The sequence below is a fragment of the Buteo buteo genome, chromosome 5 (genome assembly GCF_964188355.1).
Source record: "Buteo buteo chromosome 5, bButBut1.hap1.1, whole genome shotgun sequence".
Lineage (NCBI taxonomy): Eukaryota > Metazoa > Chordata > Aves > Accipitriformes > Accipitridae > Buteo > Buteo buteo.
The window spans coordinates 6,883,007-6,895,693 of NC_134175.1; the positions used below are offsets into that span (position 1 = coordinate 6,883,007).

The following is a 12,687-nucleotide window of genomic DNA, read 5'->3' on the forward strand; positions in this document are numbered from 1 at the left end:
TTCCTAAAATTTAGAAAGTTGCAAGATCTAATTGTCTCCATGGAAATTCCTGTCCTCTAATTTATTTTAATTAATTACAGTTCTGCTGTGTGTCTTGCACTACTAAGGTAGAAAGTTTGTTCATTTGAAGACGCTTTATAGTTTCCAAAGCGTGGAATTAGTTTTCAAGTACTTAAAGCACAATCAGTGACAAACTTGCAGTGCACCTACAGAATTATGCACACCAATGTCTTTCCACAAGGAATTATGCATACAGAGAAATACAAACAGATACAAGTGTGCACACACAAGTTACCACACAAAATAAGCCATTAACAGATCTTGTCAGTGCTCTGCATGCAAGCTTACAGCTAATGGCAGTACGTTGGTGAGGACTTGAGTAGGCTAGTTCAGTTTTCAAGTTCAGACTTCAAGCACCAGATGGCTGTCACGCTCTGCAGAACTCACGAGGACCTTCTCCTGTCAAGCAGCACCTTCTCTCCAGAACGTTTGCTAGTATCTGAGTACAGGCATCCATTCACACTTGGTGTGTCTGAATCTAAGCAGGTGAGTACCTAGCTGCCACTGAATCAGCACCATGATTCAGAGACAGGCAGAGAGTTCTTAGGACCACCTGTAGACTATGTGAGGGAATATTTCCTATCTGTTGCAACTGGCTCAGCCTCTCTCTTCCCTAGCACGTGCAGCTATGCAACAGAGAAAAAGCTTAAGGATGCCAGCCCAGTATTGACACGATTTCAGGCACTGACATTTAGCTCTTCACTGGAAATGACTAAGAAAGGGAGTTCCTGGGGTAGGAGAAAATGTGATTTTGGCCTCAGAGGCCAATTTCTCTGGTCTATCTCACAGGAGCAAGAGATAAGTTTAAAAAATCAGAAGCTAGAGAAAGCGTACATTTGAAAGACTATTTAGGGAATGGTTCTCCATCCTGGGATTCAAACAAGCTTGTAAATTGCTGAGTCTACGCTTATAAAACATTAAGTATTACTCTGTGTACCTGCAATTGCAAAGTAAAAAAACCAATTTATTATTTCAGGAACCAACTAGTTTGTTTCTTCTACAGCTGATACCAGATTCCAGCACATCCAGTCTTTGTGTGGAGCCTCTGGGGTTGGTGGGGGTGCTGTGATGTCTGGACCTAGTTAACATGTCCGAAAGAGTCAAAGACCTACCAGCTGTTGGTAAACTGGCTACCATAAGGACTGGCGCTAAAAAGATTCAGAAAACAAATGAACAATTTGTGGTGGTAAGAACCTTAGTACAAAGGATCTGTCAGAAGTGTCGGAAGACTTCTTAGATTCCCAGAAGGGCCAAATCTGATAAGCATGCTTAGACCACACCTAACTCATTGGGACGGCACAATTTAGCACAAAGCTGATTACTTTCACTATTAAACACTAAAGAAGGGAGGTGCAACCATGTTTTGTGTAACAGTATTTCCTAATGATATTGATCCTACGCACCTTGGTCCTGATGGGTCTGAATTTACCACTTCCATTTGCTGAGGCAGAGTGCCCCAATTACCAGGCAATGTGCCTTTCACCAACATCCCTTATGGGTGACTGTATCAAGTGCCACACAGAAGAATATATAAAAAGGAACCTGATTTTATACTTGGCATGTAAACAACCTGCCGGCAAGGGAGTGAGAGGGAGCGGGGACACTAGGAAATGAAAGTCCGCAAAGAGTTGTTGAGTAAAATGAGAAACAGTTTGGGCAGAGGAAGCAGAAGACACAGTCAGCTGCTTCTCTGAGAGTGTATCACCAGACTCTAAAATGAAGTTCCTTCCAGTTTATTCTAAAGAATTAACAAACAGTTTCTAAAGTCAAGAATCAAGTCTGAGGTCATCTTTTCTATGCAGGTCATGGATTGTGCATTCTAAAGCTCTGGGGTTCTCTGCATTTATGTTTCATTTTAATATACATATCAAGGTCAGCTTATCCTTTGCACTCTTTTTTTTTTTTTTAAGGAAAAATTTTACATGCTCATTTTAGCCATACTGCTGTTTTACAGAGTGAGAATCTGTTGCCTTCATGGTTTGAGCAGACTGGTAAAAAGACACTGTTCCCAAAGGTGACTTCATACAAGCTGAAAAAGCTTTGCTTTACAGATTTTTTGTTTCAGGTTAAATCTTATTGCTAATGATCTGTGTACTGAAAAATAGGTTAGTTCCAGAGGAAGGCACAGATCCTAAAGCTCACCACAGAGTACACAGAAAAGAGCAGGCTGCTGATGCCTAGTCATTGCTACTAGCACTGAAACCATGAAGTTCAAGTCTAGTTTTCATCAGCTGGAATAGTATTTCTACCTGGAATGACTCCTGTAAGTAATATATTCATGAGAAGACAGAGACTGCAGTACTGTGAGGCTCAACTAAGACGCCCTTAAAAAAACAAACACCAAACAAACATGACAGGTGGTACAGGCTTTCACCTGCTGGAGAAAAGCCATCAAGGAGGATGAAGCAAGATGCAAAGCATTGCCACTTCAGGCTGCAGCTGCTTCTGGTTCCATTAAACTCAAAGATGCAACGGCATAGCACTGTCCAAAATCAGTCATCAAAGGCGATGAAATGTGTTTGTGACACTGAAACCCTGACTTCACTAAAACTCTGAAGAAGTAAGGTGTGGAGGCACAATAAATCAACAAACTGAGCAGCTCTGAAGATGATTACTCAAAAATCCTGTTCTGTGGGAACTCACAGGAACTCAGAAATAACAGAGACTTGACTGTATTCAAGAAATAGGGAGAGACATAGTAAGTTTTTGTCTTTTCATAACACTGACGCTACAAATGATATATCAAGCACTGGTTCTATGGTGATGGGCACAGACTCAAAACATGTTAGCTGCAAATAGGAAAAACTGCTTACGCAAGCCTCTCCCACGACTAATTGTTACTGTCTATTTAATTGTATGGTTTGATTGCCACATGCTTTCATCTTCCGATTGGCATTTTTAAAAGCTGGATGATGGGATATGAAGAGAATTGCTAATCCTGTGCCTTTACCTTCAGAAATCCATCAAAAGTCAGAGGGGGAAGGAAGCCACAGCTGGTTCTTCCATTTGACTCCTAACAGTACAGTGAGATGGAACTCCTCCTGGTGATTTTTCTTGCTGTTTTGACTGTTTTTGTGGCAATGGAATTCTATTATTAACACCCCAAGGCAGAAATCCCTCATGGATTTAGTCAGCACCAAAAGCTTTACAGTTTTCATCACGTCCTGAACTTCCTGTTTGGTCTGGTAAGTAAAACTTGATTAAAGCTGGAGTTTGTTAGAGGGGTAATGCATTGGTGAGTTTCTTTTAGAATCAATGTTTAAATATATTGCAAATATGCAACTGGATAATTTGGTGATGTGAGCACCACTGCAGACCCCTTCAGCTCAGCTGGGTATAATAGACTCTGCTGCTTGCTATACAGCACCAAAGGTAACAATACGGAAAAATAAAATTCTGCAGACTGTGTAATTCCCAGTTTTTTCTGATGGCCTATCTTTTAGCTTTTTAATCCTGTTGCCTCAATGCAGTGCTGGAAGGCTTAAGAAGCTTACTGCACTGTGTATGTGGAACTTCTGCTCTGTATAACACAGTGCTTATTTAGAGAATGAGCAACTAAATGATGTCCGTGATCTCAGTTCTCTTCTACAACTGTATGACTCTACTTCTGAGCCATCTGAAAGACAGCTGCCACATTCCTCATCTTTTGCGTTTCAATATGACTTTCTTTTTTTGAGATAGTACACATAATATTAAAGCTGTCTTTCCGTGTCACTGTTTTTGGCACATTTTTGATCCTCCCTTGTTTTTCATCCTCGTTTCTCTTCAAAACTAAAATGAGACTTCCAGTTGCCCATCTGTTTCATCAGTTATCTTTTCCTGAATTAATTGTTGCCTCTGTCACTTTAAAAACTCTTTTCCTGTGACACCTAAATCAAGATTCTTTTCTTTTAGTGTTTTATATTGTGAAAAAAACCTTCAGTTTCCTTGGCTTATGCATTACATTTCACTTTGATTCCATGTTCTAATGTTATAATTTCTTCCTCCTTTTCCCTGTTACATTGCTTATTAAGTTTTGTTTGAAGTCAGCCAGTAAGCTCCTAAGAATGTGACTCATGTCTCTTGAGAAGTGCCCCACCCAGGCCTGAACACTGCTACAATAGTAAAGCAATGCAATAAAATAGGATAGTAATAGAAGTCAAATTAAATTTTCTTACATCTACTCTACAATGTGCAGACTTCCACATTTTCAAAACACTGTATGAATACTCTTTATCCATCAGACAAAGTTTTATCTTTGTGTAATTCATATGTAAAAAGCTAAACTGCAGAATGTAGAAATTTACTGATTGATGTAGTTTTTAACTTCTGATCTTATAATTTTATATCCTTTCTGCTGGCCAGTGAGAGGCCAAGCAAAAGCACTGTACCACATCACCTCAAAGGAGCAGAAAGATTAAGAATATTAATGTATAGTTATACAAAAGTTTAAGTGCAAGTGAAGTCCCAGTCATGTAGCAACTCTTGGTATTGCTGTTAGGCCAATTACGTATGGTAAAGTAGCCAAATCCTTTCAAGCGATGACAACCCATGATGTTAAAACTACAGGAAAAATTAAAGTTTACTAGCATATCCAGTCTTCAGCTGGGACAAATGATGCATGTGAAGCCACTGAAGACAAACCACTTTGAAGTAGTTGTGCCCAATCTAACAGATTTTATGAAGAAACGTCTGCATTCACCTATGAGGATATACTTAAATAAAACCAGCTACATCTTAATGTTAATAAAACTTCTTCGCTGAAAAATCTATTAACTCATCCTTTTTTTTTCGTCTAATATTCAGTCTATAAGAAGAAAAATTGACGTTATCAGTAAAGCTAAACAATAGCCAGGGGACTTATGACTGATTCTGTCTGGGAAATTGGGGGGCTGACTAAATTATGCTACCTACTGTGTTAATAGTTCTGTAAGCTTCTTGCACCCAGTTTATTCTAGTAGTGATTTAGGTAGAAGGGCTGGCAAAAAGTGCAATTCAGATGAGTTCTGGGGTGTACACGGTAGGTCTTTGTACCTGTGTAAAGAGAACAAAGGACCCTAACACCACAGATAGCACAGCTCTGTCACATCCCTCCCGCAGACATTACTATATGCATGCTGCTGTAGACCCTCGTCTTTTGCTTGAATATGTATCTGCACTCCCACTTCTAAGCTAACTCAGCTCTTACACAGCTTTTCTCCTGGTGCATAGAAATCTCCATGCCAGTGGTTGCCAGAGCAATCAGTTTTTCAGTATTTCACTGTGAATGCCAGGCACTGTTGCACTTAGTATGACTGCACAGGCTGAGTTAGACAACACTTCAAATGAGGTCACAATTCTCTAGTCCCATACTTTGTCTTATGCTACGTGTAAGTCTTTATTAATTTTCAAGCTGTCATGTCAGCTATAGTGTTAGAAGATCCTTAATACATAACCGAACTGTCCAATTATTGGTCTACAAATTATACTACTAAGCAGTCACATTTATTTACAAATGTCAAAATGTAGGTCATGTTTGACTGACTTTGGGTAATCACCTGCAAAAGAACAAGTTTTATGAAGATCCTGAAAGTAATAAAGAAATCAGTGATCCATAGTCTAGCTAGACTCTAAGTGTACCTTTACGTACACACAGCCCAGTCTTGGGCTGTCATGCAAGTGATCACTTTTTTCCAGAAACTGTACACCAAGACCCAATACCTCACTATGAGGGAGCATATATACTAAAAAAAAAAAAAAAAAAAAAGACTTGAGTCAGAAAACAAAGCAAAAATGCAAATTCTGCTCGTTCCTGTAGAACTTCTATTCACAGGAGCTGTACAATTTAAAACAATACAATTAAAAACAACAACAGAAGATTAAAATTTAATTTGCATATTAACAGAAGTAACTATGAAGATTACGCATGATGATACTAATTACAGATGTCTGCCATAAGTGTACATTGTTGCAGGTAATTCATAGAAGATATTCACAGCTAACAGTGAAGTGACTAAGAGGAATATACATAAATGCCAATCTCTATGAAAGTTGACCCGTGAAACTACTGCAGGTTTAATGAAAATGAGATGTCGGACTGCTAACAACACTGTAGTTGACAAGGACTCCTATTTATTTATTTTTAGTATTTCCAAGACAAAGATGATCTCTGTATTATATACAAACAATACAGCTAATTACAGGTTTAAACTTTGCTGTTACAAAAGTATTAGTGTGAGGAAAGAAAATACCAGAGGGAATTGGGATTAAAAAACCAAATTATTTTCCCATGGTCATCATACAGGAGTTCTTTAGAAGGAATTGGTATAAGACTAAAACTTGGCCACAAGATGATCCTTCTTGCATATGGGATCAGCTCCTCAAATGGCCTAAAATAGGATACCAACATCAAATTTAACAGGACCACGTTACTGAGCCACATGAGGTCTGGGAAATGTGAGGTGAAAGCCACAAGACTTATTGTGGGTTTTTAAGATACATTCAGCATATACCTTTGTATATGCAATTCTTTTTGAAATACATACACATGAATCACAGCAACACAAGAAATTAAATTACTCATTAAAGAAGTCTACTGTGGAAGAAGAAAAGTACAAAATTTAATCCAATATAGTGGAAATACAGCGATACTGCCTCATATTTTGCATCTTGAGCAGGAAGAGACTAGAGCAGACTACAACTGAAAACAGCTTAAAGACATGGAGATGCAATAAAGTAGACTAGCTTAGAGTGACATAAGAATCTTCAGTCTGAGTGTTTAAGTAAGAATCACTAAGCTGTGAGAGGATCAAGCTAAGGTTCAAAGCTATTCTTGTTCAGGAGGCCAGCTGTGGTAGATGCTACAGAGGTTTTTTTCTGCAAGTTAAAAAGTAGTGTCAGCTGGGAAACTAAAGTATTAGCCACATTTCTTCATCCAAAGTTAAAGTTTAAAATGCTGTAACTACTCTCTCCTTATTTTGTTCAGGCACATGGCTACTTAAATACCTGACAAGTTGAAGTATTTGACACCTTCTCTTATCTACTATTAATAGTTTGATTTTTTTCCTACTGATAAAAACTAAGCCAGGATTTCACCACTGAATAATGAAATAATTTGAAAACCACCATGCTCCCATCTAACATTTCTAATATAATCTAGAAATTACCACCAAAGCTAACCCTATATTCTGCTAGATAGTACTATTTTTGCCAGAGATGTACAATGGTATTAATGAGCCAAGTTACTGTGCTTCTGTGAAAGCAACTCTCAGGCAGGCCTTGCTTTTGGGGAAGCATGGACACAAGGCAGCTATGGAAGGTAAGTTCATCCATTCCTGTCAAATCTACTGCTCTTTGAATTTCAAATTTTGGTAAGTATTACGTTACAATGAAGATGTATCCAAATCATCATCATAACTGGCCACTTCATCGTAAGAACCATCAGGAGACAAAGTTTGAATTGACCATGGAATTTTAAATTTTTCATGATCAATCTCCAGGTAAGATGGAAATTTGCACTAATTTGTGGTTTCTTTCCCTTTATTAACAGACAAAACTTTTGGGAAAAGTAGGTATCACCTCAGAGGTTTATTTCCTCAGGACTGTAATGGATGGAATACCACCATTAAAAGATAAATGTTTTTTATCAAGGACTTAAGGTTTGAAAGGTTAAAGTAAGAACTTACCAGCCAAATATATCAACCACTGGCCAAAGAAGAGGAATCCTTTATTTTCACGGAGGAGTTGGACAGTTTGGAAGCATTTGTAAGTAATATAAATAATATGAGCTATAACTACAAATACTATGTAGTTTCTGATCTTATACAGTATTTCTTAAATGACAAGAAGAGTTAGTAGGTTAAGCATTATAAATAACAAAATTAATTTCAGGATAGCAGAATAATTTTATTTACAGGCAGTAGGCATATTGTCTTTATACAGGTCGTGTATCTAGAACTTTTACTCTCTGATCATCTATTATAACTGTTTTCTTCCCTCTTCTCCTTGATGCTTATAAGAAAAGTTGAAAATCTCATCAGAATTTTATTTCTTATTTTAAAAAGAACCCAATTTGTGTTCACATGCGTGTGCAAGCTTCTGTGTATGTGTATATACTGCTGTGTGTCTTTACAGTGGCAAAACAAGGAAAAAATACATTTGAGCATTTGATAATGGAAAGGCATAAGAGATTAGATGGTGGCTCATGCACAAGAAAAATTCTTGTGCTAGATTCAGCAGGGTTTTTTTGTGTTTGTTTATATTTTAAGATAACTTCTCATCTTCAATACCACTTTAGAAGTGGCAGCAGTGGTGCTTTCTATTAACTAACTTTTCCAAGGGGAGACTGAAACAATGCATTGGTCTAAGTTCCAGGCTTCTTACTGCCAAGAAGATTCCCACAGATGTAATGAAATTAAGAGCAATGTCCAGATTAGGCCATGCCACAATAAGAGAATTACAGTGTAGCATTAATCACAGAATAGAGACAAGAATTTCAGAATATTTTCATTCAACTTATTTTTAAAGCACATTACAATTCCATTGAAATATTTTGTTTTACAAGGGCCTATGAAAGAACATGCCGCTATTTCGCTAGAAAAAGCAATTCAGTGGTTGTGTCTGTTGGGTAAGTGGAGTCAATCCGTCAATCCAGACACACAATATGAGAGCCATTTGTGCCTCCTTCTAGGTTTGTAAGTCTTTAATGTGTAGTCACCGCAAGCCAAGTTCCTTGTAAAGTGCATGCAGTACTTACATTTAATGATCACATGTGTTTCACCAGCACTCATTACTCTTAGGAAGAATTAGTTAACTAATCCCTACTTGCTTATTTCCAAATAAAACCCATTATAATAATTTTATAGTTTGTAGCCACCACTAAGAGGTGAGAATGTTTTTGTTTCCTAAAGCCATATCCAAGCCAACTTAGGTTGAAAGCCAACACTGTGTTTGAAGTCTAAATATTTCTGTTAAAAGCACAGTTGCCCAGACTACTAAATACTTATTTTACTAGTAGTTCTGAAAAACTAGGGGGGGGGGGGTAATCCACATTTAGCTTGCAATCAACCTGAGATGAACATTCACAATATTTTTCTGATGAACTGTAATGCATTTTTAAAAGAACCAGTTTCTAAAAGGTCAGGAAAAGAGTTGATGTCTCTGCAATTGATTAAAATTGCACTAATTACTATTTACATGCTAAAATACTTGAAGAACCATTAACTCTTATTGATTTTGTTTATAAAGAATTCAGCTTATAGAAAGCCACTGAAAACCTTCATATTTTCATTATAAATTTTCTATGCTCGTATTCTCTAACAATTTGTTGGGAAATGTTCACTTCAATTTCTAACCAGAATTGCTGATAACTGATTCATACATATCTGCCTTGCCACCTAGCTCTACCATAACTCAGCATGTGCCTTCAGTCACCTAAAAGATAGCTAGAGGTATTTTGCAATGATCGAATAGTGTACTGACTCCCCCAAACATTAACAATAGTAGAAAATAATAAATAAAAAGCAATAATTATTATCAAGTCTATTGCTGTAATTATAATCTCAGAATATTTTCCTATCTCAGAAAGAAACATATGAATGAAAAGACAATGGGACCATTCACCGTTTAACATAGATATGACTATGTTAAAACACTTTCACTACTATTCAGGTATCGCTTAGCTCCTGAGCATCCATATCCAACCCAGTTTAAGGATTGTCTCACTGCCATCATACACTTTATGAGGACTGCACAAGATTATGGAGTAGACCCTTCTCGCATTATCATCTGTGGAGATAGTAGTGAAGGTACACTCACTGCTGCTGTTGCCCAAGCACTGGTGAACAGAAGAGATCTCCTAAAGCTGAGAGCACAAATCCTAATATATACTTTTCTCTAGTGTGTGGACTTTAATTTGCCTTCTTATCAGCAGAATGAGAGAGTCCCCATTTTGTTAAAGGAATGAACCCTTGCTCTTGGTTTGAAGTAACTTAATAAAGACTTGTCAATCATGGAAGCAATATCTAAAGGTTGTCATATTCCAGAAGATCTGCAACTGAAGTATCAGAAATGGGTGAGTCCTGACTACATCCCTCATGAGTTTAAGAGACTACAAACCAAGTACAACACATCCATTCTCAAAAGAAGTCTATACACTGATCAAGCCTATGCTTTACACTGTTTTTGCACCACTGCTAGCTGAAGACTGTTATTGCTTGACTTCCTGAGGCTTTAATTTTGACATGTGAATTTGATATGCTTAGAGACAATGGGCTGCTGTACAAGAAACAATTAGAGGATCATGGTGTAAAAGTGACCTGGTGCCATCTGCAAGATGGATTCCATGGAACAGTATTTTTAGCTCTTTGTCATAGCATTACAATCTGGAAATAAAGGCCTGGAAAACATAGTAGATTTTCTAAGATTGATGTAAATTCCATTTCTTGCTTTCCTTTCCTGATTCCTATCTCTCCTTCCTTGCAAAGATTTTTAAAAAACACCCTCAATTTTCCTTTTCTTAAATCATCCTCTTAAATTTCTGCATTGCATGTCTTCTTTTTACCCAATAAATTGATTTGGTGATGGCTTTTACTTCGTTTTCTCTTATGATAGGCAAAATCAGGTGAACATACCTTTCTTTCCTCTACCACCTCTTCAGAGTTTTCTCCTGTAACCATAAAAGATCTGGTCCCCATGGCAACTGTTTTGCAATGCAGTTTGGCTTAATAAAGCTCTGGTAATATTAATACACAAACCGTGATTTGAAGACTACTTGGGACAGGTGATAGGGCATGAATCTACAGGTTAAAGTGTATAATAAGCATGATCAATGATTTATCAAAGCAGAAGCTGAATTTGAGGCCAGCTTAAAGAGAATTGAAAACAGTAGAAAAGATTTGAGCATAGATATGAAAGAAGTAGAAGGAAAGGAAAAGAGGTCAGGAAAAGGGTTAGGCTGGAACTACAGATGTTATAAAAAGTACTGGTTAAGGAATACAATATCTATTAAAAAAATAATGCATATAAATTTTATACAGATAAAGATATATGGGAATACACACTAATATGAGTTACTTTACAAAGAGCTTGTATTAACTGTAGGCCTGCACTGTCTGAAGCAGGGAAGCACTTTCCCATAGAGGAACAATGTAAAGTGGCAGTATATCACAAATAAAAGGATTCAGGAACATATCAGAACACTCTCAGGACCTGAAAACTGGTGAAATGCTGGAAAGTTCAGTACAGCTGGGATGTCTTGACACTATTTGAACAGCTTTGTGTTACAGGAAGATGTTAAATTAAGAAAGGGAAAGCAAATTGTTGTGCATCGTTCTGATCACCAGATGTCAGTACACAACTGATTTTTCAATGCCAGCAGAATAACCTGGCAAATTTCATTGTGCTCTGGGCACAGAATATGACTACCCGAAAGACATTACAAAAGGTCAATCTGTGTCCTAGACTTAAATATTTTTACTGAACCTGTTGTTATGCCTTCATGTACTAAGGCTGTATGTTTAATAACAGAGCACGTTTTAAGTCATAACAATTTTCAAGTTAGATTACCTGTTCTAAACTAACCAAGTTACAGTGGTTTATTACAGAAGTCTACAACTTCAATTATCTTCTGCTTTGCCATCTTTACATTACCTCTTTGTACCACTGTAGTTAAAAGTCAATATACAACAGCAAGTAATTTGAAAAATAAGCAGGCAATTAGAAAACATTCCACATTTATTAACGCTATTATTTATAAATAATATTATTTATTTAAAAGCATTTAACATTATTCTCTCTCTATGACACACATTCTCTGTACTGCTCCTGAAATAAATAGGCATAATCCTGCAAACTATGGCTGCTTTTATTCCTGTCAATCGTCTTTCTCTGATTACCCATTACCTCAATGATTCATTGTGCTTGCTGACTTTCTCGTGATAGTGAAGAAACTGCTAACCTAAATATTTAGAGTAACAAGTCTCAGACAAATCTGGCTACAGCAAATTAAGGCCAGTTCAGTTTTTATATTTATGTTCAGGCTACTTATGACTTAATAAGAATACATTTTAGTGTGGTGACCTGTCATGAAATCCCAGGTGGATGTTCCAGAGCAGTTTATTTGGACTCCATTTGTGTGGAGCAGAGTTCATCCATTCTGAGGAACAGAACCGAGATACATATACTCAAGAACTCGTCCATGTTTCAAAATGCTACATAACAAAAACGTTCTGTCAAGTCACCATTTCAAAAATATATCTGCTTTGAATTGTACAGCACAAGATCTGAATTTCCATCACTGAATGCTAATATATAATATTTCTCATCATTTTTATTTGATTTTTTTTTTTTTATATATACAGTACAGCTTTTTACTGCAGAACTTGTTAGCAGGTGTTTAATCCAGGAGTCTTTTGGAAGGTTTCAACTTGAAAGAATAACTTAGAGGAAGAAAGGTTAAAATAAAGATTTACGGCAGACTAAATGAAAGATGGCTTTCAGTCATGAGTAAGAGCAAAACGCATAGGGAGTAGCTACTAATTTGGGTGGGGAGATGGAGATAACAAAAAGGGAGGACACCGAAAGGTAGGTAGGAGGCAGGCTTAATGAAGAAGGACATAGATCAAGCAAATACATAGCACCTTTAAAAAACAGTATCATAGAGCGTGTACC

At 37.1% G+C, this 12,687-nt stretch overlaps 1 pseudogene; it reads left to right on the top strand.

The window, feature by feature from the left end:
* Nucleotides 1-3,089: 3,089 nt before the first annotated feature.
* On the top strand, nt 3,090-10,450 carry LOC142030928 (arylacetamide deacetylase-like 4; annotated as a pseudogene).
* Nucleotides 10,451-12,687: the final 2,237 nt, after the last annotated feature.